This window comes from Saccopteryx bilineata, chromosome 3, assembly GCF_036850765.1.
Source record: "Saccopteryx bilineata isolate mSacBil1 chromosome 3, mSacBil1_pri_phased_curated, whole genome shotgun sequence".
In the NCBI taxonomy this organism is placed as follows: domain Eukaryota; kingdom Metazoa; phylum Chordata; class Mammalia; order Chiroptera; family Emballonuridae; genus Saccopteryx; species Saccopteryx bilineata.
In genome coordinates, this window is record NC_089492.1 from 260750468 (window position 1) to 260772968 (window position 22501).

General features: G+C 52.6%; 1 long non-coding RNA gene across 2 annotated transcripts; it reads left to right on the plus strand.

The window, feature by feature from the left end:
- On the plus strand, positions 1–3747 carry LOC136329116 (uncharacterized). 2 transcript variants are annotated; one of them, XR_010730154.1, is made up of 4 exons: positions 1–739; positions 1402–1538; positions 2208–2555; positions 2858–3747. It is a non-coding gene; the product is annotated as an uncharacterized lncRNA (long non-coding RNA). The 2 variants fall into 2 exon arrangements; XR_010730153.1 differs by having other exon boundaries at positions 18–739; positions 2208–3717.
- Positions 3748–22501: the final 18754 nt, after the last annotated feature.

The following is a 22501-nucleotide window of genomic DNA, read 5'->3' on the forward strand; positions in this document are numbered from 1 at the left end:
GCCTCAGTTTCCAGGGCTGCCCACCCCTGAGCTCCACACCCAGGGAAATTATTGTCCTGAGCCCAGGGGCCCCCCAACTCTGGCTCCAATAGGGTTGGGGGAGTGGGGCTCTGGCCATCCCCTGCCCTGACAGCAACTGGACAAGACACATCCTCATTCAGTGTCCATTTCCTCATCTGTGGCTCAGAGATATTCACACTTAACCTGGAAGCTCAGAACACAAGCTCGGACCTCTTCCTCTCTCTGCTCGCCTCGGTCCTGCCCCCGGCACAATGTCTGTGTTCCCACCCACTCCACTGGGCTCCGCTGGCTCCTCCCTCTGCCTGCACTGCCTTCTTGCCTCAGGCCAGACCCACAGACTTCAGCCCACCTGTCAAAACCCATGCCCGTGTCACCACCCAGCCACATATTTGTCTGTCTTCCTGACTAGACTGTGAACTCCCAGGGCAAGGACATTCCTGGGTTCCCAGAGGCTACCCTGACCTGGCACAGCTTAGATATCACTCACTATTGGATTTTAGAAATTGCAGATAACGAGGGAAGGAGTGGGGAGGGCTCTGGGAGCAGCAATGTGTGGCGCACACAGCAGGCTGCCGGCTTCCCCCAGCCAGGTGAGTCAGCTGCCCCTTGCACTGGAAGAAAGGGAAACCACTATTTGTCAATCTCCACTGAAACCAGAACCACCCGCCCGGCCATTTGCTCATCTTATCGCATTTGGTCCTCACCACGCACGGCGGAGGTAAGCAATATTTCTATTTTTATTTTATTGATGCCCAAACTGACCCTCAGAGAAGATGAGTCAGCACCAGAGCTGGTACTTAAGCCCTCCCGCTTCCAGAACCTTCTTCAGGCTCTCTCTTCTAGGTTCCTTCTCTCCTTCGTGAGCCCTGCCCACATTCCCAGGCACTAGCAGGTGTCTGGGACTCTGCTCTGCGGCTGCCTTGGTGCCCTCGGGAGCAGCCCTGGATCGTGAAGAGCAGGGTTGGTGGTGCTTCTGCACCATCTCCCAGGGCCCCGTTGCCCACCTGCTGCTCATTAACTTGTCTGCACAGACTCCCTCCCTGCCTCACTTCCCGTATCCTTTATGACTTCCTGGAATCTCCTCGCAAAGAAACTCCATGCCCTCAAATCCTGGTTCAGGACTGTTTCTAAGGGCTCTAACTTTAGACACGGGCAGCCGCTGTGGGGCTGTGAATGCCTGGGCAGCCAAGAGAGCCTGCCCCAAAGGGGCCTCTATCTCAGAGGCCATACTACCTGCGCAGGGTCGGAAGCAGTCAGTTCAGCAGAGGTTGGGCGATCGCCAGGGCTGTGTGCGCTGTAGGGAGAGAGGGAGTGGGTGTGAGCGCAGCAGGGCTTATCTCGGGGCCCAAGACCTCACCCACGCTTCCCTCCCTTCCGCAGAAGTATGCCTCAGACAACTCTGCCCCCTCAGGCCGCAGGGCAGACCCCCACTGAAAACGCCGGGGCTCCCGCTGGCCCTCTGCTGCTCAGCCCCTCTAGCCCGGGTCCATCCTGGCTGAGCAGGGAGGCTGCCTGGGGTAAGTAAGGCCCCAGAGATGAGTCTGAGCAGCTCAGTGTCCTTCCCTGGGCCTCAGTTTTCTACTCATCAAAGTACAGGGATTGGGTGGGACTGAGGGAGGGGAGTAAGGGACGTCAGCACCCCTTTGAGGGATCTTTTTTTGTGTTGTATTTTTTTTTTTTTAATTTTTCTGAAGCTGGAAACAGGGAGAGACAGTCAGACAGACTCCCGCATGCGCCCGACCGGGATCCACCCGGCATGCCCACCAGGGGGCGATGCTCTGCCCACCAGGGGCGACGCTCTGCCCACCAGGGGGCGATGCTCTGCCCATCCTGGGCGTCGCCATGTTACTACCAGAGCTACTCTAGCACCTGAGGCAGAGGCCACAGAGCCATCCCCAGCACCCGGGCCATCTTTGCTCCAATGGAGCCTTGGCTGCGGGAGGGGAAGAGAGAGACAGAGAGGAAAGCGCGGCGGAGGGGTGGAGAAGCAAATGGGCGCTTCTCCTGTGTGCCCTGGCCGGGAATCAAACCCGGGTCCTTCGCACGCTAGGCCGACGCTCTACCGCTGAGCCAACCGGCCAGGGTTGAGGGCTCTTTTTCTGCCAGGAGATTTATCATTTGTGTATGAAACTTTGGATGTGGCATATCTTGCCCCACATCGGCACACTTTATTACTTACCCCACAGGAATAAAGTTCTAATGAGGGAAATCCAAGCATTGGAAGAGACATCGTTTGACTTTGGGGGTTGGCCTTTCTTACACCTCTCTGTTCACACCATGTCTACCTCCAGCGAGGCAGCTTCATGAGGTGGGAAAAGCACAGGCTTCAGAACCAGACAGGCCTGGGCTCAAACCCTCCGAGACGCCTCTTAACCTCTCCGAGCCTCAGCTTTCTTGGCTGTAAACTGAGCTGACAATGCCCACTGGCCCCAGAGAAGCATCTCCAATCCTCACCAATCCTCACTCTGGGGAGGAAGCAGCTCCGATCCCCAGGTGACAGAAGAGGCGACGGAAGCCCAGAGAAGAGCAGGCAGGTGCTAAGGGGGCCAGTCCCCGCTCAGGCGGGCACAGTGGTCCAGGGCCTTCCTGACTTTGCCCCCACCTGCCCAAGCGACCTTAGTCCTGGGCTGTGCCCTGTCCCTGCCAGCCGTGCCCTGCTTGGCCTTGCCCTGACCCGAGACTTACCCACTGCCCTACTCCTGCACCTGGCCCCGTGGGGCAGCTGGGGCTGGACCTGCATGCAGCCCCTCCCCTGGGATACCTTTGGCCTCAGGAATGCTTGAATCTGGGCCAGGAGGTCAAAGGGCCCACAATCTGATTCTACTTCCTCAGGAAGCTCTTCGAGCCTCATGACACCTGGGACAGGCAGGCATGTCCCATCCACAGAGGGAAACTGAGGCCCACGGACTTCAACCAGGAGGGGACACCAGAGGCCTTCTTGGTTATCCTAAGTGGGGATTGGAATAGCGACAGATGAAAAATAAAATTGAAACAATCCATGGGTCAGGTTTATGCCCCAGAGAAATGCCTGGACATGTTTGCCAAGAGATGTGTACTAGAATGTTCATAACAGCACTATTTATGATAGTCCCAAACTGGAAACTACCCGAACCGTCAGCAATGGTAGAATGAGTAAATTGTGCTACAACTACACAAAACAATATGAATGATCTCACAAACAAAACATGGAAAACAAAAGAGTACCTCCCGTAATAGTCCATTTCTCTACAGTGTTGACAGTGCTGAAAGTCAACCAGGTGGTTTCCCTTGGTGGGGGCGGGGGCAGTGGCTGAAAGGGGACAGAAGAGGGCTTCTGGGGTCATGGTCATGTTCCATCTCTTGATCTAGCTGTAGGCTGCATGAGTGTTCTTCTCAGCTTGTGAAAATTCATCAAGTTTTATATTTAGGATTTGCACACTTTCCTGTATGAATATTACGCTTTTGAACTTTATGTAAGTTAAACCTTAGGGTATGCACGCTTTTGTATCCGGCCTCTTTTCTGCAGCATTGTGCTTTTGACATTCATCCACATCATTTCATGTAACAGATTTTGTTCTTTTTATTACTGTATAGTAGTCCATTGCATGAATATACCACAATTTGTTTATCTATTTTATTGTTGATGAAAGTTAGTCTGTTTCCAATTTGGAAGCTATTACAAATAGTGCTGCTTTAAAATTTTTGCACATGACCTTTCCTGAACTGTGTGTATGTATTTCTGCTGGGTGTATACCTAAGGGTGGGGTTGTTTGGTCACACGCTATACACATCTTCAGCTTTATTACATACTGACAAACAACAGCTTTGTATAATACAATGGCATGCCAGTATTGTAGCCAATGAGGTTTATCTGAGGTGTGATTATTGCTCATAGACACTGACCAACAGTTTCCAAAATGGTTTACCATTTCCCACTTCCTTCAGCTGTACGCGACAGCTTCACACCTTCAGCAGCTCTAGTGTGGTCAAACTTTTCCTTTCAGCGGTTCCAGTGGGTGAGAAATGGTACTGCATTGCAGCTTCAGTCTGCATTTCCCTGGTGCCCGATGGAGCTGACCACCTGTCTTGGTTTGGATTCCCATGAAGCAGACCCTGAGACAAGGATTTGAGAGCAAGTAGTTTAGTTAACAAGTGTATTAATTAATTAGTCAGCTCAGGCTGCCATAATAACACACTACAGACTGGGTGGTTGAAACAGCTGACATTTACAGTATTTTCTCAGAGTTCTAGAGGCCAGAAGTCCAAGATCAAAGTGCCATGAGGGTTTGTTTCTGGCGAGACTTCTCTTCCTGGCTTGTAAGGGTTGCCTTGTGTTCTCACGTGACCTCTTCCCTTTGCGGGCATGAAGAGAGAGATCTCTGGTGTCTTTTCTTCCTATGAGGACACCAATTTTATCACATTAGGGCCCCACCCTTATGACTCTATTTAATCTCAATTACCTCCCTAAAGGCTTTCCTTCCAAGTACAGTCAGAGTTTCAATTTACAGATCTAGGGGAACACAATTTAGTCCATAAGAGCAGGTGATCCTGGGATAACTCATGAGGAGTGGGGAAGTAAGAGGGGGTGGAGGAGGGCCCCGAAGTGTGTGTTAACAAGCAAGTTACCACCTTGGGCATCTGGAGTTTCATCCCACAGGGAGACTCTGGAGAAACTGTAAACCACAACCCACCAAGTTATCCCACCCAAGGGAGCAAAGGAGCTGGAGTTTGCCGTACCAACTCCTGTCAGGCATTGGTTGAGAGCTCCTTTGGGGTGGGGTTGGGGATCACCCCCTCATCACTGTGGCAGCACCACCTGCCCAGGCTCCAGAGAAACCCGGGGGCCGTGTCTGCGCGGTGGGCGCTGGCCTCGGAGGGAGCACACACCTCAGCGTCTCCACTTGCTAGTAAATGGTCGGAGTCTCACTTTTCTGGAGCAGCTAGTCTGCTGCAGCTGGATTTTGAAGGATGAGAATTGACTGACCAAGGCCATACTAACCAGAACGTGCCTGGTCTCATCTAATCTCGGAGAACTGACTGACCGGGCAGGGGTGCAGCAGGGAGGGATGTGAGACTGAGGTAGGGGCCAGCAAAGACCAGACCACAATGATCAGTTGGGAAGCTCAGCCCTTGAAGGCTCAAAAAAGGGCCGGTACTCCCATCTCTATTTCTATCTTCTCAGAAACTCAGGCTGGGCATGTCCTTAAGACTGTCTCAGAATGTTATCCCCCCCCCCAGTCCTCTGGCTGTCCCCAATCCAATTCCCCACAGCAAACACCCCCAAATCCAAGAACACCTCCCACAGCCAGGAGACACATATCACTCCCATCAGACAGACTGCAAGCCAGGCCTGGGTCCTGGCCAGACAGCAAGGACAAAGAGCCAGTATTTCCAGGCCAGCAGAGGCCCAGCCATAGCTTGAGAATCAGGAGAACTATAGGTGGACCCCAAGGCCAGCCCTGAACAAAAAACCTTGAGCCGAGGGTGTCCTAAAATGCTCAGTATTTCGCCTCGTGCCATCTGAATTCAGACTGTGCTACTCTTTTGAGAACTTGTCACTGGTCAGAAAGTCTATGTTTGTTTGCACTGTCTGTGGAGCCCACACAAGGTCAGGGAAAGGCTGGGCCAGTGGTGTAGGCTTAGCTAGGCAACCCTCACATTGCCTTGGCCTGAGGGGATGGGGTCGCGGGAACCTAAGACAGGGCTGAGCAGGGTACAACTGCGCTGCCTACCTGTCGGTTTGGGGTATAGCCATATCCGACTCTGTATCTAAACAGCAAACAGCTTCTCTATAGACCAGGGGTCCCCAAACTTTTTACACAGGGGGCCAGTTCACTGACCCTCAGACCACTGGAGGGCCGGACTATAAAAAAAACTATGAACAAATCCCTATGCACACTGCACAGATCTTATTTTAAAGTAAAAAAACAAAACGGGAACAAATACAATATTTAAAATAAAAAACAAGTAAATTTAAATCAAGAAACTGACCAGTATTTCAATGGGAACTATGGGCCTGCTTTTGGCTAATGAGATGGCCAATGTGCTCCTTTCATTGACCACCACTGAAACAGGTGCCCCTTCCGGAAGTACAGCGGGGGCCGGATAAATGGCCTCAGGGGGCCGCATGTGGTCCGCGGGCCGTAGTTTGGGGACCCCTGCTATAGACAGAGGTGTAACCCTTTTGGAGGTCAGGCATCTTGGACACCTGTTTGTTGGTTCAGCCTTTGTTTGACAAGCCACATTCATCCTGCTCTGTCCATGTGGCTTAGTTGGGCCAGCCTCCCCACATGCCCAAGAAGGGGGACTTGTGAACTGTACCTGGCCAACCAGAGCCCACCCCCACCCCAGGCACAGTGATTGACTCAAGGATCAACATATGACCCAAGGCAAGCCAATCAGAGTCTTCCCTGGGACTTTTACCAGAGCTCTAATGAAATTCTCCCTTCTTCGGAAACTGGAAGCAATAAAGACAAGATTAGGGCCTGACCTGTGGTGGCACAGTGGATAAGGCGTTGACATGGAGTGCTGAGGTTGCTGGTTCAAAACCCCCCAGGCTTGCCAGGTCAAGACACATACAAGAGAGTTGATGCTTCTTGTTCTTCCCCTACCTGGCCCTTCTGGCTCTCTCTCTCTCTCTCTCTCTCTCTCTCTCTCTCCCCCTCCCTCCCTCCCTCTCCTCTCTCTTAAAAAAATTAATAAATAAAATCTTTTAAAAAATGAGATTATAACAGCTGGTGGACCTCTTATATCACATGAAGAAAAATCTGCCAAGATAAAATAGCAAGACAGTCAGGCCTGGCTGGGATGGGCAGAGGGTCTTAATGGCATCAGTTAAACACCTGGATGCAGCATTTCTGAAGTTCTCATTTGCATGAGTCAATACATTTCCTGCTCTGCTTATGTTCTACTTGCGATCTAGAGTTCTGATTAAAACACTAGGTAGGAACACAGTCAGGTCTTTTTTGTACCTTCATATCCCAGAGATACACCCAGATATGCAGGGAGTTTCTTTTAAATGGCCCATTGCAAGTGGACTGCTATAATGAGGCAAAGGTCCATGTCCTGCTGCCCTTCTTTGAGAAGTGATTGACTAATCTGAAATAGAGCAAACGCTGCCAGCTGTTTGCGTTCAAGAGTTCAGTATGTTACTCACTGAAGGGCCGTGTCTTGGCAAGCTGCCCTCCACCTGACTTTCTAGAATGCTCTGGAAAGTGAAAAAGACTGTGGTGCATTTTCCTGACCAATAATTCTGGTGTCATTTAATGACTATTTTTTGTCTGCTGAAGTGTGGGGGTCAGAGTCATATATATTTAGGTATAAAAGAAGAAAATACTGCATTTTGGCAACCCCAACATGACTGAGCATTGTTGGCACATTGCTCAACTGATACACTTGTTCATTTAATTGAGATCAATAAATCACCTGAATGTCCATCAATAGAAGTTTAGTTAAATTAATTATAGTATGTGAATTTCTTTTTTCTTCTAAGTACTTCTTTTTTTTAGATTTTCTTTTATTTATTTAGGGGTTTTTTGAGAGAGAGAGAGAGAGAGAGAGAGAGAGAGAGAGAGAGAGAGAAAGGGAGGAGAGGATCAGGAAGCATCAACTCCCATATGTGCCTTGACCAGGCAAGCCCAAGGATTCAAACCAGCAACCTCAGCATTCCAGGTCGACGCTTTATCCACTGCGCCACCACAGGTCAGGCTAGTATATGAATTTCAAAAGAAGTAAGGTAGCTGGAAATATTCTGTTATAGGAATACTGTATGTCTGAGCCCTGGCCAGTGGCTCAGTGGATGGAGCGCGGCCCAGTGTATGAACATCCCAGGTTTAATTCCTGGTCAGGGGCACACAAGAGAAGCACTCATCTGCTTCTCTACCCCAACCTCTCCCCCTCCTCTTCTCCTCTTGCAGCCAGTGGTTTGATTGGTTCAAGCATGGCCCTGGACACTGAGGATAGCTCCCTTGGAACCCATCAGCCTCAGGCATTAAAAATATCTCAGTACTCGAGCATTGGCCCCTGATGGGATTTCCAGGTGAATACTGGTCGGAGTGCATGTGGTGACTGCTTCACTATCTCCCCTCCTCTCGCCTAAAAGAAAAAGGAATATGTCTGTAATGTGTAAAGTGTTCAATGCAATTTTCACAATTGTACCTCAATAAAGAGGTTTTTATTAAAGCAGTTTTCACAATGATATGTATAACATGTGCCCACTAAAAAGTAATACCTGGCAGTTCTATCATTTATAGGAGGCATATCATTTATACATTTAGATGTGTAGTAAAGGAGAAAAATAAACTGCAAAGAAAGGTAACGCATTCTCTTTTGCTGCAAACTTCAGTTCCCTCTCAGAGCTATTTGCCCCTCACAGGGGGTATCCCTCCCTCCCATGAGAGAGTATAAGAGCTGGGAGCTTGGGTGTCCTCATGGCATCAGGGAAACACCCCTCTCTGGCCTCATATTTCCCTCCTGTTGGGATATCTCATCCTGTTGGTTCTGAGCCTCAATTTATTTCCTTGCTGTCCTTGTACCTGGCAGCACATGAAGCCCAGGGTCTTTTCTGACTCGAGCAAAGACTGGGGGGAGCTCCAGAGTTGCTGGGATGACCAGCCTCCCTTGCATCACACCCTAAGGTCTGACTGGGATTGGAGGGGTGGGAGTGGGGGTGTCATTGTGTCCCTGTCCAGGGTCCTGACTGGCCAGTGACCCACCAGAGCTCTCAGTGGCCTTCTGTGTCCTCCCATTTTGGGGGGTGCTGGGAAATTGGGGTATCCCTTCCCCATCACACAGGACACAGGCATGACTAGGGGCATTATTCCTGCTCTTCTCTCTGCCTGCACAATAGTGGTTTGAATGCTGGACTCCAAAAAGCCATGTCCACATCCTGACCCATGGAACTTGTGAATGTAATTTGGCCAAAGGATCTTTACAGATATAGTTAAATGAAGGGTCTCAAGATGAGATCATCCTGGATTATCTAGGTGGGCCTCAAATCCAATGACAAGAACCCATATAAGAGAAAGTCAGAGGGAGAATTATCACAGAAGGGGGATGACTCAGAAACAGAGAAGGTCGAGTGAAGACAGGAAAGATTGGAGTGATGCGGCCACAAGAATGCCGACAGCCACCAGAAGCTGCAGGACACAAAGAACAGACTGTCCCCTAGTGTCCTCAGTGGGAACATGTCCTGCTGATCCCCCAATTTCAGACTTCTGGCCTCTGGAACTGTGAAAGAATAAAGTTTCCTTCTTTTAAACCACCCGCTGTGTTGTATTTGTTACGGCAGCCTGAGGAGCTAACATATACCTCTGCTGCCATTCCTACTCTGCTGTGGTGTGGACCAAACATCCCTCCAGACGACATCCTACTCTGGAGTTTAGAGTTCCGGCAGTGGGTGGAAGCCTCTAGCTGGGTTTCTATTTTGTCCACATCTCTCCCCAGGCCAGGGCTCAGAAAGAAAGGTGGGGCCCTGGGTTCCTCAGCAGCCTCTTCACCTCACTCTCGCCTCCTCCAGAACTGTCCCTGCAGCTCACAGGCGGCTCCTCTGAGAACTGGGAGCAAGGTCCGCCCCTTCCGAAGCTCAGCAGGAGCCTCCCTTACACCACACCCTACACCTGCTCTTCCTGTGTCTGAGAGTAAAACTACCATTCAGTCCTCCAAGATTTGCTCTTAATATCCATAAGAAAGTCCTGGGAATAGAGAAACTGACTTTGCTCTTATGGTAAATGGTGTTGAGTCTCTATCCACCTTCTATTTCCCGGCTCCTCCTCTTGAAAAGACCCCAGTTTTCATTCTGGAACCCACCTTGCCTGGTATCACCCATGTGCTTCAGGGGAAGTGGACCCCAACTTCAGATCCAGGGTCAGTTCTAACTGGTGTCATGGAATCTGACCCCACTGGTCCAGGGATGATCCAGAGATCCAGGCCTCGGCACCAGCTCAGGGCACACGCCTGACCACAGGATGAGATGCAAGGGGAGACCTGCTGAGAGCGTCTGGGGAAGGTGGATCCTTGCTCTTAAGAAGGATCCGCCAGAAGGCACATGCTCAACCTTCCCGAATATCATGATGGTGAATGTGTCATGCAGCCATTTGGCATTCTGAGGGAGGCGAGTCCGTGGATGACGCCATCAGACCCAAAAAGGCTACAAAGAGATGGCTGAAAGTTACTGGATTAAGCCATTCCTGAAGTCCACCTTATCTCTGGAGTCTGGTTATCTGAGCCAATACACTGCTGAAGTTATTGTGTGTTGGACTTAATATTACTTGCAGCCCAAATCATTCTAACCAATATGTCACTCAACAAAGCCAGTTTTCAAGAACTACTGTCTTGTTATGGCCTTCAAGATCCTATTTTGAGAGCCAAAAGCTAACCTAGCATTGTTCTTTATTCCTCTTCATATTACTGTTCTATTTTAAATCTCCTTAGGGACAATGGATGCCTCTGGACCAATAGGAGGAAAATATCTCACAGGGAAGTATGATAAAAAAAAGAAAAGAAAAGATACATGTGACTATATTTCAAAGAAATTATCTACATTACACTACTCACACAAAAACCTGGGGGAAGAACTTCTAAATTGTTAAGAGTGGTCACTTCTGGGGAAGAGAATTTGGGGGAAATAGATCTCCTTTTCTAGGCTGGTATTACTGTAATGTTTGAGTTATTAAAATAAGCATAAATTACATTTGGAATTTAAAATCCTGAGCATTAGAAGGTAACCCAAGGCATCCAGAGTCCCCTTAGGAGCCTGTTGTGTCTCAACTGTCAGTTATGCAGGATGTGTATATGCTGACAAAGCAATGACCTAAGAAGGGTAATGGCAATATTTCCTTAAATTTAGATTTAGATTTTTGACAGCCTGTACCAGCCTGGCCTAAGGTGCGTGATTGTTTTCTGCCACAAGGAAACCTCAGCCAAAGCTTTGCTGAGTGGTGGTTTGCAGGACTTGGCGTCTCCTGGGGGTCAGGAGAGGGGCTGTGGCTCTGCCGTCAAAGGCCAGGCCCCAGCATCAGGACAGGAGACTCCCACCCCTATCTGATGTCTGAGTGTCTGCCTTACAAACTCCCAGGCTGGGCTCACATTCCTCCCAAAGGGGTGGTGCCATGTCCTCCTTAGACAGAGCTGAGGACCCCCGGCATCTCCGGAGGCATCTCCAGGCTCTGGGGACCAACAGCCACGGCACAGACCCCAGAGCTCCTGGGGCACCTGCTCTGCCCTGGGGTCCCCGTCACTCCCTAAGGCCCCAGCGTCAGGATCCTGCTCTCACCTTTACCCTAGTGCAGCATTCAGCCCAGAAGCCTGAATCGGTCATTCCTCCAGGGTGACAAAGCAGGGAATCCCATGGGGCAGTGGGGTAGGTGGTGGGGGTGAAGGGGCCTCTGCCCCGGCCAGAGAAGTCCCAGGGCTGACCTATGCTCAGGTGGAAGAGCTGGAGGAGCTGGGCTCTGGGCTCGGAGCTTGGGGAGGGGAGGAAGAAAGACAGAGGAGCTGGAGAAGGGGAGATTTCCCCAGACCTGCTCACCCTGCCTGCTACCCTCTCCTTCCTGGACCCCATCCCTATGCTTGGTCCCTGGACTCTCCCTTTCCACAGCCTTTGGCTCCAGGATCAGGATAAGCCTCAGTGTGGAGCCCCACTTCTAGAATCTCAACCCTCAGAAGGTCAGTGTAGAGGGCCCTCACACTCCCTGGCTGCCCCTGCCTGGGATTGGGGTGGCTCTGGATTTCTCCCACGCTCACCTCCCCTGTGAAGGCCTGGGCTCCCACTGAAAGACACCCTGCCCTCACGGGCACCCAGGCCCCTTGAGACCCCCCCTGAACCTCCTCATTCACCCCTGACTCCTACCTAACTGGGCAGCAGCTGCCCCAGAACCTCCTGGCTCATTCTGACCCCAGCGTGGCTGCTGTTCCCCCGGGAGCCACATGAGGCAGACCCTGTGCTGGGCATCTGGTTCAGAGAGGAAGGCCCCATCCCTGCCTTCGGGCATCCTGGTCCCGCAGGGAGATGGATGCCCGGATGACAGCATCAGAGTGGTTGCCACTGGTTACACAGTTGCTCAGACTGATGCCTGCTGGGCTGCGGTATTGAACTGAGGCTAGTCCCTGCCCTCAACAGGCAGGTCAAGTTCCAGCAGGGATCTGCGTGAGTGCCCTCACCAGATGCACTGTTGCTCCCAAGGGTTGGCTCCTCAGGGAGGGCCTCTGCAGGCACACTATTGCACCAGTCACCCCTGCTCCACGGTTCTGTAAAGCACGGCTTCACCTTCTAGCACTGCGTGTTTGATGTGCTGTTTGGTGGCCTGTCTCCCCACACTGGAACGTGAGCTCGCTCTTTGAGGGCAGGGTGTCTGTGCTGCCTCCCAGCCCCTGGGACGCTGTCTGGTGCACAGTGGGCACTGATTCTATCTGTGGATTCAGTCTCTCTGGATGAAGGATGAGGTTAAACACAGTTCTTGTCCCTTCCTCTCCCTTGCCAGTCACCTACCCAAGCAGTACCCAAGTCTGACGGAAAGTGTTTCTTCCCCTGCTCTTCCATATTTCCTTGTCCCTCTCCCCGAACTCTAAGCTCAGCCTCACCAACCCTTACTTGGTATTTTTTAATCCCCAGGGCCCAGGTAGAAATATCACCTCCTCCGTGAAGCTGGACTAGATTACTCTGCGGTCACAGTCACATTATCACTTGAGCTTCTCTCACTCCGTACCGCAGTCATTTAGTTTCTCTGTGTCCACCCCACCCCCATGCTGCCACCACTCTTGAACAGAGGTCTTCAGAGCTGGGCTGGGCCCAGTTTTTCTTGCATGTCCAGAGCTACTACAGAGGGTAGGACTGGGTATAATATCAGAGCTCGAGAAGTGTTTGTTGAACAAGTAAAGAAGTGAGTGAAGAAATACATGGGATCCCCATACGGTGAGTGGGTATGTGACGGAGTAGGCAGAGGCATGAATGAGCCTGAACAGTCATTGAGTGAATGAGTCAGTGACCAGTGACAGAGGGGAGACGGGGCAGGGGAGAAGGAGGAGGAGGGAGGCAATGGTTAGTGTGAGCCTGTGAAGGAGAGAGGGCCGAGAGGGTTCCCAGCTCCTCCAGCAGCCTGGCATTAGTAAGTCCCCGCCACCCCTGGGCCTGCACTCTGTGCCAGCCAGACCTCACCATGCCTCCTCCCAGAGCCAGCTCACGTCAGTGCCGCTCACCACACGCACCCCGCTGCTAGCCAGACTCTGCGCTGGGCCATGGAGCAGACAGCCCTGCCCTGGGGCTCCAGGGATCGAGGGCAGACAGACAGCCTCCTAAATTAGCTCGATGCCATGCTGGGCAGACATGTGTTCTGGCAGAGCAGTGAGCACAGGGCTGGCTTTGCAGCCTGGGGCAGGGCAGAGCCTGACAGAGGGCCTGGGAGAGTCTTGAGAGGAGGGACCTTGGCGTTGAACCTGGCAGGAGGCCGAGGGTGGAGAAAGGGCACTCGGGGCAGGAGGGACAGTGCCAGCAAAGGCACAGTGGCTTCAGGGTGCGGAGCAGGGGGCAGCGTGGTGGGAGACAGGACCACAGTGAATGCGGGCCTAGGCAGAGGAGCGGGGCTGGGCAGACCTGGGGTAGGGATCCAGGAAGATGAGACGCGGGCTTACAGGCTCGAGCCTTGCGCGCTTCAGGAGGAAGATGGGAAGCTCCCGGAAAGCACTGCAGGGAGCATATATACCAGGGGGATTTCCAGGGTGAGCAGGGCCGGGTCCTGCTATGGCTTTTGCATCATTTAACCTCTGGCTTCTCTCCACAAAGAAGTTGCCATCATCTGTCCAGCTTTAACACTCCCACCAGCACCCTGAAGCACTTGGGGACCCCAGACTGGTGAGGTTATTTGGTTATGGGTGTTTTACAGGCGTTCTGGTCAGGAAGGGGGAAATGCTCTGGGGTTCCTGAAGCAAATTGGAGAATTTTGGAGTTTGAAAGGAAGCCTTGAAATTGGGCCCGTGGAGGCCAGGGAAGCTACTGGACATCCTGCAATGCCCAGGATGACCCTCCACAGCAAAGAATGATCCAGTCCAAGATATCGAAGGGCCAAGGTTATGCAGCCCCACTTTCAATAATGAGAGGATTGAGAATGCCAAATCAAAAGGGGGTCCCCAACAACTATAGTAGCTCTTCATACATTCCCAGAGCTGTGCTGAGTACCTACTGCGATTAGCGCACGTAATCCATTCCTAATCTAAAGATGAGGAAACTGAGATTGACTTGTCCTTGCAAAGGCAGGATTCCAACCCAGGGAGTCTGACTGTTAAAGCCCTGGTCTTGGCCATGACATTCGTGGCCTCCCAAATCACCCAGTAGTTGGGACACAGCTGGGACTTGAACCCAGGACCCAATGCCCCTTCCACTCTGCTATATGTGTGTCCCTGGGCTACATGGGAGTCTTGGGCTCCTCCGCTCGGAAGTGGAACTTGGCAGCCGGGACCTCAGTTTGTCAGGGATGCACGGGGCGGGCAGGAGGCAGATCCTAGAGACAGAGGGTCTTTGTCTGCCTGCAGATGGGCAGGCAGGCCCGGGCTGTGCAGCCCGGCCCAGGGGCCAATTGGGTGCAAACTCATTAGACAGCTGCTGAGGCTGCCAAGGCGACGGGAACAATTAGAAGGCCCAGCTCAAGCCAGGAAGTGGAAGCGGCGCTGTGAGAGCTGCTGAGTGCCCTGCCCTCCCCGTGGGCCAGTGTCCAGGGGGCAGCTGCTGAGTCTGTTTCAGGATGACGACAGCAGCTCCATCCTCACTGAACCTACTGTGTGCTGGGCCGGGCATATTACACATCTTGTCTCCTTGGGGGGGGGGGGAGTAGAATTATTAACTCCACTGCATTTTTTATTCATTCGTCCATTCATTCAACAAATATTTATAAAGTTCCTGCTATGTGCCAGCGCTGTGCTAGGTCCTGGAGATGCAGCAAACAGCCAAACAGACAAGACCCCCCCGCTCTCCTGGAACTTACATTCTGAAAGGAGGAGACGGGCACCTAAAATGGAACAAAGTAACTGCAACTGTGACTGGTGCTATGGAAGATGAAAGTGCAAACGGGAAGGCCACTTAAGATAAAGCGGTCAGGGCAGGGATCTCTGAAGAGGTGACAGTTCACAGAGGAGCAACTGAGGCTCAGAGAGGAGAGGCTCAGAGAGGTCTAAGGTCACACAGCCAGTCAGTAGAGGAGCAGGGACCTGGCCCAGCCTGTCTGCCTCCAAACCAGACCCAGCCACCCATCTTCTGGAAGCCCCCATCCCTGCCAGGACTCATCGCCACCATTAGACTCAAGGGTACCATTGGCATAGTGTCCAATACTTCCTCATACCAGCATCAAGAAGTAAGTAGGCTAGGCCCTGGCCGGTTGGCTCAGTAGTAGAGCGCCGGCCTGGCGTGCGGGGGACCCGGGTTCGATTCCCGGCCAGGGCACATAGGAGAGGCGCCCATTTGCTTCTCCACCCCATCCCCCCTCCTTCCTCTCTGTCTCTCTCTTCCCCTCCCGCAGCCAAGGCTCCATTGGAGCAAAGATGGCCCGGGCGCTGAGGATGGCTCCTTGGCCTCTGCCCCAGGCACTAGAGTGGCTCTGGTCGCGGCAAGAGCGACGCCCCAGAGGGGCACAGCATCGCCCCCTGGTGGGAAGATCCTTGCCCCCAGATGGGCATGCCGGGTGGATCCCGGTCGGGCACATGCGGGAGTCTGTCTGACTGTCTCTCCCCGTTTCCAGCTTCGGAAAAATACAAAAAAAAAAAAAAAAGAAAAAGAAGTAAGTAGGCTTATCATCTCCATTTTACAGGTGGGGGACTGAGATCCAGAGAGGGGACATAACAAGACCCAGGTCCCAGCAAAGGAGTGAACCTGAGTCTTGGTGTTTCTTCTGCCACATGTCACCCCTTCCCAGCCAGGCACTTAGCCAGCACTACGAAACAGAATAATGGAAAGACCAGGTGGCCAAGGACAAAATCCATCACCTTTTTGGGTTTCTATTTCTCCATTAAAAAATATGAAATTGGTCCAGCCCATCTCTGAAATGCCCAAGTTCATTCTATTCAGTCAACATTCCTCGAGGAGCCCTGGCCAAGTAGTTCAGTTGGTTGGAGTGTCATCCCGCTACACTAAGGTTGTGGGTTCAATCCCCAGTCAGGGCACATACAAGAATCAATCAGGCCTGACCTGTGGTGGCGCAGTGGATAAAGCGTCGACCTGGAAATGCTGAGGTCGCCGGTTCGAAACCCTGGGCTTGCCTGGTCAAGGCACATATGGGAGTTGATGCTTCCAGCTCCTCCCCCCGTCTCTCTCTCCTCTCTCTCTCTCTCTCTCTCTGTCTCTCTCTCCTTCTCTCTCTCCTCTCTAAAATGAATAAATAAAATTTGAAAAAATTAAAAAAAATTAAAAAAAAAAAGAATCAATCAATGAATGCACAAATAAGTGGAACAACAAATCAATATCTCCCTTTCTCTCTCTCTCTCTCTCTTTCCCTTTTCTCCCCTTTTACTGGCCCAGCAGCCTTCTAAGTGCTGCCCTGTTTCGTCCAGTGACCAGGCCTGTGGGCCAGGCCTTTCATATGGGTCATACCAGCCCTGAAGGCAGATGTGCTATAGTGACCTCGGCACCCAGCACAGGCTGGCCACACAGAAGGGAGAAGTGATGTTTGCTGAATAAAGGACTTGGTTCCGGCTTCCAAAGGCTCTCAGAGCTATAAAGAATGTAAAGGTGATCCAGTCTAACCCCCGCCACACTGCCCCCAGAGGAGAAGAAGGACTTGCTCGGCTGACATGGTGATTGATTGGAGCCCAGGGGTCCTGTCTCAGGCCTTCTTCCAGCTCACACCCAAGGGTCCCTTAGCTCTGAGCAGTAGCAGGAGGAGCCCCCACCTCTGGCTCTGGTTCTACAACCAGCTACGGGACCTGGGCCAGGGCCTGCGGCTCAGCGGTCGGAGGAGCAGTAACTAGGGTAATGGATGTGGAAGTGTGGAAAGAAATGCAGTATCCATGTGCGGGGTGGGGGGAGGGTGGAGTCTGAGGACTCATAGCTTGGAGTCCTGAGTAGCTGGCGTGGGTGGCAGGGAACACACTGATGTGGCATCAGGGACTCCAGGGAGCCGGAGCCCAGGACCAGCCTCCACAGGGGTCTAAGTGGTCCCAGTCCCTGGAGGGCAGGTGGCAAGGAAGCAGGCAGTCTTGGAACTGAGGCCCTGCAGCAGAGGGAGTAGAAGCCAGGGGACCCACCTAGGTAGCCCAGAAATAGTGAGACCAAGAGACAGAATGGGCTAAGCCAGCTGTAGGCCAGGGCTTTCGCAAGCTCCCAGCTGCAGCCAAAGGCAGGAGATCGGTTTGTAAACAGACAAAAACCCTCAGACATGTCCCAACTCATCTCTCTGACGGGCTCAGATTCTCTGCCCCTTTCCAAGGAAGTGGGCAGCTAGACTTGGACCTGGAGAGACCAGTGCTTCCCTCGGGCCAGTCCTGTTCCTGCCCCATCTAACTCATCAACACATTCTGTCTGGGTTTATTGTTTGTCTTCTTCCGTGCTGGACTCCATCCTCATCCCCACCTGTCTGATGTGGATCTTGTCATCAGTTCTGCTGAGCCTTTCTCCCAAACCTTCCATGGCTCCCCATGTCCATAGGGTTTAGTTCAGGTACTGACTTGGCATTCAGCACCTCCATGATCTGGTTTCTAACCTTGATACCCCCTGCTCTCCCTCTGTCCCAACATTGACTCTGAATCTTGGGGTGCCCTCCCCATGCAGCCTGATCATCCAACCCAGATTTGGCCTGTCAGGCCACTTGTCCCTGGCCCATTTATAGCCTGTGATCAAAGGAAGGAGCCTAGCCAGTGGGCATGCCTTCTTCTGAAGGACAAGCGGTCTCAAGTCTGCCCCGGTCAAAGAGGAATCTCAACCCTGCCACTTCCTGGCAGTGTGAACTTAAGGAAGTGAGTCTCTGTTTTCTCTTCTAAAAAGGGGGAATAGTAATCCCACTCAGGACTCAAAGCTCTTGGCATAGTGCAGACCACAGAGATGGCACTCAATACACATTAGCTCCTATTGTCATGATTAGTACTACTATTACTTGGTTCAGTCCCATGCAGCAAACATACTAAGCACCAAGCCACCAGCAGGAAGCAAAGTTGTCAAACCACAACTTCACATGAAAATACTAGAAACTCTCAGCTCCAGCCCCACTTAAATATGCCAGTTCCTAGCAGAGCTAACCCAGAAGCCAGGTCTCCTGTTTTACAAGCCAGAACTCTTCCCCTACAAGCTGCCATTGCTAAGAGTCAAGTTCAAACGCCAAGCTTTAAATATGACGGTCTCTAAGTATACAGAGAGGAAACCTTAGCTATATATACGAATCTTTATTGTTTGTTCTCACTTGTAATTTCCCTCCTTTAACACACCTAGGTACCTTTAGAGAAAGCGTCTCCCTCCTCCTTCCAAGCAAAGTTCACTTTCTGCCCCTCCTCTCCAGCCCTGCAGAAGCCTTTCTCTGACCTGCCTGGAGCCAAAGGACAATTGCTGGCTTGCCTTTTGGCTACTCAGCTAAAAAAGCTGAATTCCTTTTCTCCCAGGGTCCTTCTGATTTTTGTTGTTGTTTTGCCCTCAAGGGTCAACTCTGTGGAGTAAAAGCAGGAGCTCCTCTCCCTGGCCTGTGAACCTTCCTGGTTCCTCCCATCCTAAAATCCACCACGAGCAGACATAGCAAACCTTCTATCTTCTCCTTCAAACCAACCCCATTCTTTCTCCCTCAGCTCCGTTTCTTGGTGGTGACCTGTTATCTCCAGGTCCCACCTCCTCACCTTCACTCCCACACCCCAACCCAAGGGCTGCCTCTGCTCCCTCGCCACCCTCTACCCAAACTGTTCCTGCTCAAGTCATGGTGACTCCGTCTCCCTAAGTCCTAAGGGCACTGTGTAGTCTTCAAGCTGCTGGATCTTTCTGTGGCAGTTCGCCTGCTGACCCCTCTCTCCTAGGGGCTTTTGGCCACTGCTCCGCCCCCTCCCCCACACTGCTCCGCCCCTCCCCCCACACTGCTCCGCCCCTCCCCCACACTGCTCCGCCCCCTCCCCCACGCTGCTCCGCCCCTCCCCCACGCTGCTCTGCCAGCATCTTCCCCATCCCCTTTGTCGGTTCCTCCTCCAACCAGGTGTGACTTCTAACTTGGGCCCTCTTCTCCCATCATGCTCTTCCCCTCAGCACTCCCACGCACTGAATTTCCATCAGTGATTCCTAGATCCCCATCTCCAGCCCAGATCTGTCTCCTGAGCCCCCAGGCCTGGGCACCCAATTGCCTCCACTGCGTGTCCCTGAGGCAACTCAAACCGGGCATGTCTATCTAGAAGCATCTCATGATTCTGTCTCTCAAAACCCACTTCCCCTCCCGAGCCCCCATCTCCGTAAACAGCCCCACCATCCTGTCGTCCAAGTTGAAGACCACCAGGGAGTCACCGCCTCCTCTTCCTCACCCCCACACTCAGTCAGTCGCCACGCCCTGCCGAGTCCACCTCTCCAATGCCTGTACCACCCATCCAGGCCTCCCGATCCCGCTACCAGGACCTAAAGCTGGGACTTCCCACTTGTCCCCTAGTGGAGGGGTCCCATTGGGTCTCTCTCAAAGCCATACTTACCCCTCACTCGTTCTCCCTCCAGCAGCCAGAGGGTCTTTCTAGAACACATCTCTTTGTCATTTCCCTACTTCCCACTCATCACCGTCTTCCAGTAAAAGCACAGAATGTTCAGGGCCTTGCTCCACCCTCCCTCTGGCTCTCTGCGCATCAGCAGCTCTGGCCTTGGTAGCTCTTCTTCCAATCCACCTTGTTACTTCCTGTGTCTGAGACTTTGCTCCTGCTGTGTTCTCCGCCTGGACCGCTTTCTCTTCTCCCCTCCCCCATCTCCAGAAGACCAGGCCAAGGGTCTCTTCCCACATTCCCCACCAGCCCACACTGCCGCCCACACCCACCTCGGCCCTTGGGTTTTCATCAGCCGCCAGGTTGTCTGCGCTCACCCATGGGTGCCCGTGGCTGCCCGATCCAAGCCTGGCTTGGCTCCCAGACTGCAGACTCCATGAAGCCAGGGGCCGCGTCTGCCTTGTTCATCCTGCAGCCACACTGCACCTGGCACACCGCGCCTCAGAGCCCCGCTCTCCTGGGCCGTCATCCTGTCCAGACTGCCCCAGGGACAAACTCTAGTCTGGATTTCAAGGATGCACCTTTCCAATGCTCTCTGTCCTCAGCCCTCCACACACACCTTCTCCTGTCCACCCCGGAGAGCCTCGCCTCCTCCCTTTGTTCCCACCGTTTCCCGGGCCTCTCTTTTGCTCTAATGCTATTCATGCCGCCACAGCCAGCTCAAGCCCGTTAGCCTCGGTGATGTTTCTGCGCCAGGACCACACGACCCGTCTCCGTGGGCATGGACAGGCCACCTCACTAGCTCTGGGATGAAACCACGAGCCACGGGGGCCCTCCCAGTCTGGCCCCAGCCTACACTCCCAGCTCCATGCCACCCGCTCTACAACACCTCAAGGCCAGCACGACAGGACTGGACCTTTAAAGCCATGTTCCCTGGAAGGAAAAATAATCATTTCAAAGCCATATGTTCTGCATTCATGTCCTGCCTTTACAAGCTTCAGGATCTTAGGCCTCAGTTCTCACATGGTCCCCACCTCACGGATCCTGCAGGGGTTGGATAAGGACATGGGGGGGGGGGGTAGCCCAGTGTGTGGCACCTGTCGTGCCTGACAGAGGCCTCTGCGGTTCCTTCCCCTATGGTGGCCCTGACTGGCTAACGAGCCTGTCCTCTCCATTGGCCCCGTGTTAAGAGAAGAGGCTGGGTCCCTTTTGTCTCTGTGTCTCCCTTGCCTAGCCCAGTGCCTGGTCTCAAGAATACCCAATAAATGCTTATTAATGAGCAGACAGACCACACACTTGGCACAAATCATCATATTGTTCTTTCACTTTCGCGTATATAAATCTCTCTCCTCGCAAAATTTGGGCTCCGGGGCATGGGGGAGGTGGGGCAGCGGGAAAGGGAGCTGGGGCAGCCTCCTGTCAAAGCAGTCGGGCCTGGGGGGACCGCTGAGCTCCTGGAACCCTTCTACCCCCCACAGTGCCGGCCAGGAGAAGAGTCAAGGAGGCCTTGTTGACAGATGGGCCCGCCATCTTCCCTCAAGAAGGGGACATGTTTCCCCCTACGAGATATTGCCCTAATTATTCCCTGGTCCCTCCCCTCCATACACATCTGCTTTCTTAGGCAAGAGCCTGCTTGACTTACTCACGCGGAGTTCTTTTGGCTGGCTGTTCGGAGCCAGCTTGGCCAGTTTCTTCAGGAACTACAGCAGAAAGAGAGGAAAAGTTGTCTTAATGACCACAGAGCACAAAACCAGAACATGGAATAGATCACTTCTCTTCATCAAAACACCAGCAATGGACTCGTATTGGCTAGACAATCTCAACACTCTCCAGAAGGAAGACCCAGAGGGCTTAGTGGAAGGGCGATGTGTTAGACTGCACTCAGAACCTTGTGTTTGAATCCAGGCCTTGCCCCGGACCCACTGAGTAACTGTAGGCAACTTACTTATCCTTTCTAAGTTCCGTTTCTTGTCTGTACAGTGAGGCTAACATTCATACAAGCTCCAGAGGATTTAATGAGGAGCACTCTAAACTTCTGTTGTTGTTGTTATAGCATTGAGTGTCAGATCCAGAAGGAACTTCACACATCCCTTGGAAGGAGATGACACTGCAGCCTGCAGAGGTGGCCCGACGTGGCTAAGCCACACAGCAAATTGGCATTTTTCTCTCCACCCCTTCTCAGGACATCTTTCCGAGACCCACGAGGTGTGTGCTCACTTACCCCTGGACTCAGAGGTCACTCACCTTGCTTTGAAGAGCTCAGATTTGGAGGTCTGGAAGGGGGATGTGCAGGGGTGTCCAGGACAATATTAGGCTTGTTATCTCAGGAGACCATTTCTCCATAAGTAGAACCCTGCCAGTTGGAGGTGGCACTACCCACAGATGATGCCATGGCTATAGGGCAGATCATAGCCTCTGCTTGTTGTCATGGAAGATGCAGGGACTACAGCTAGATTCACTCTGGACACAGCCTGGACCCCTACAGATCTGAGGACCCTGGTGCCAAGTAGGTGAGACAAGACCTGCTCCCTACTCTCTAGTTAGGCTCAGCAATCTGGCCTCTTCTTAGCCTGGCCCAGGGCTCTGCCTGCCCCCCTGCCTGCCACATGGAATGCCTGCTTCTCCCCACCCCTGCTGCCCTTCCATCTCCCTGATGCTGGGAAAGACCTACCTGGTCCATCTGGGGGGATCCAAGTGAGCACTGGGCAGGGCAAAGGCCTCTTAATCCAGCTCAGAGAGGCACTAAAGTCTGCTGCTCTTTTCTCACTCGGGGGAAGGGGCTGCATTGAGTCAAAAAGGCAGGTCCCAAGTAATCTTTGAGAGAGGAGTCTAAGTTGTGTTTTTGCTGAAGGAGAGCCTGAAATGCACTCAGAGAATA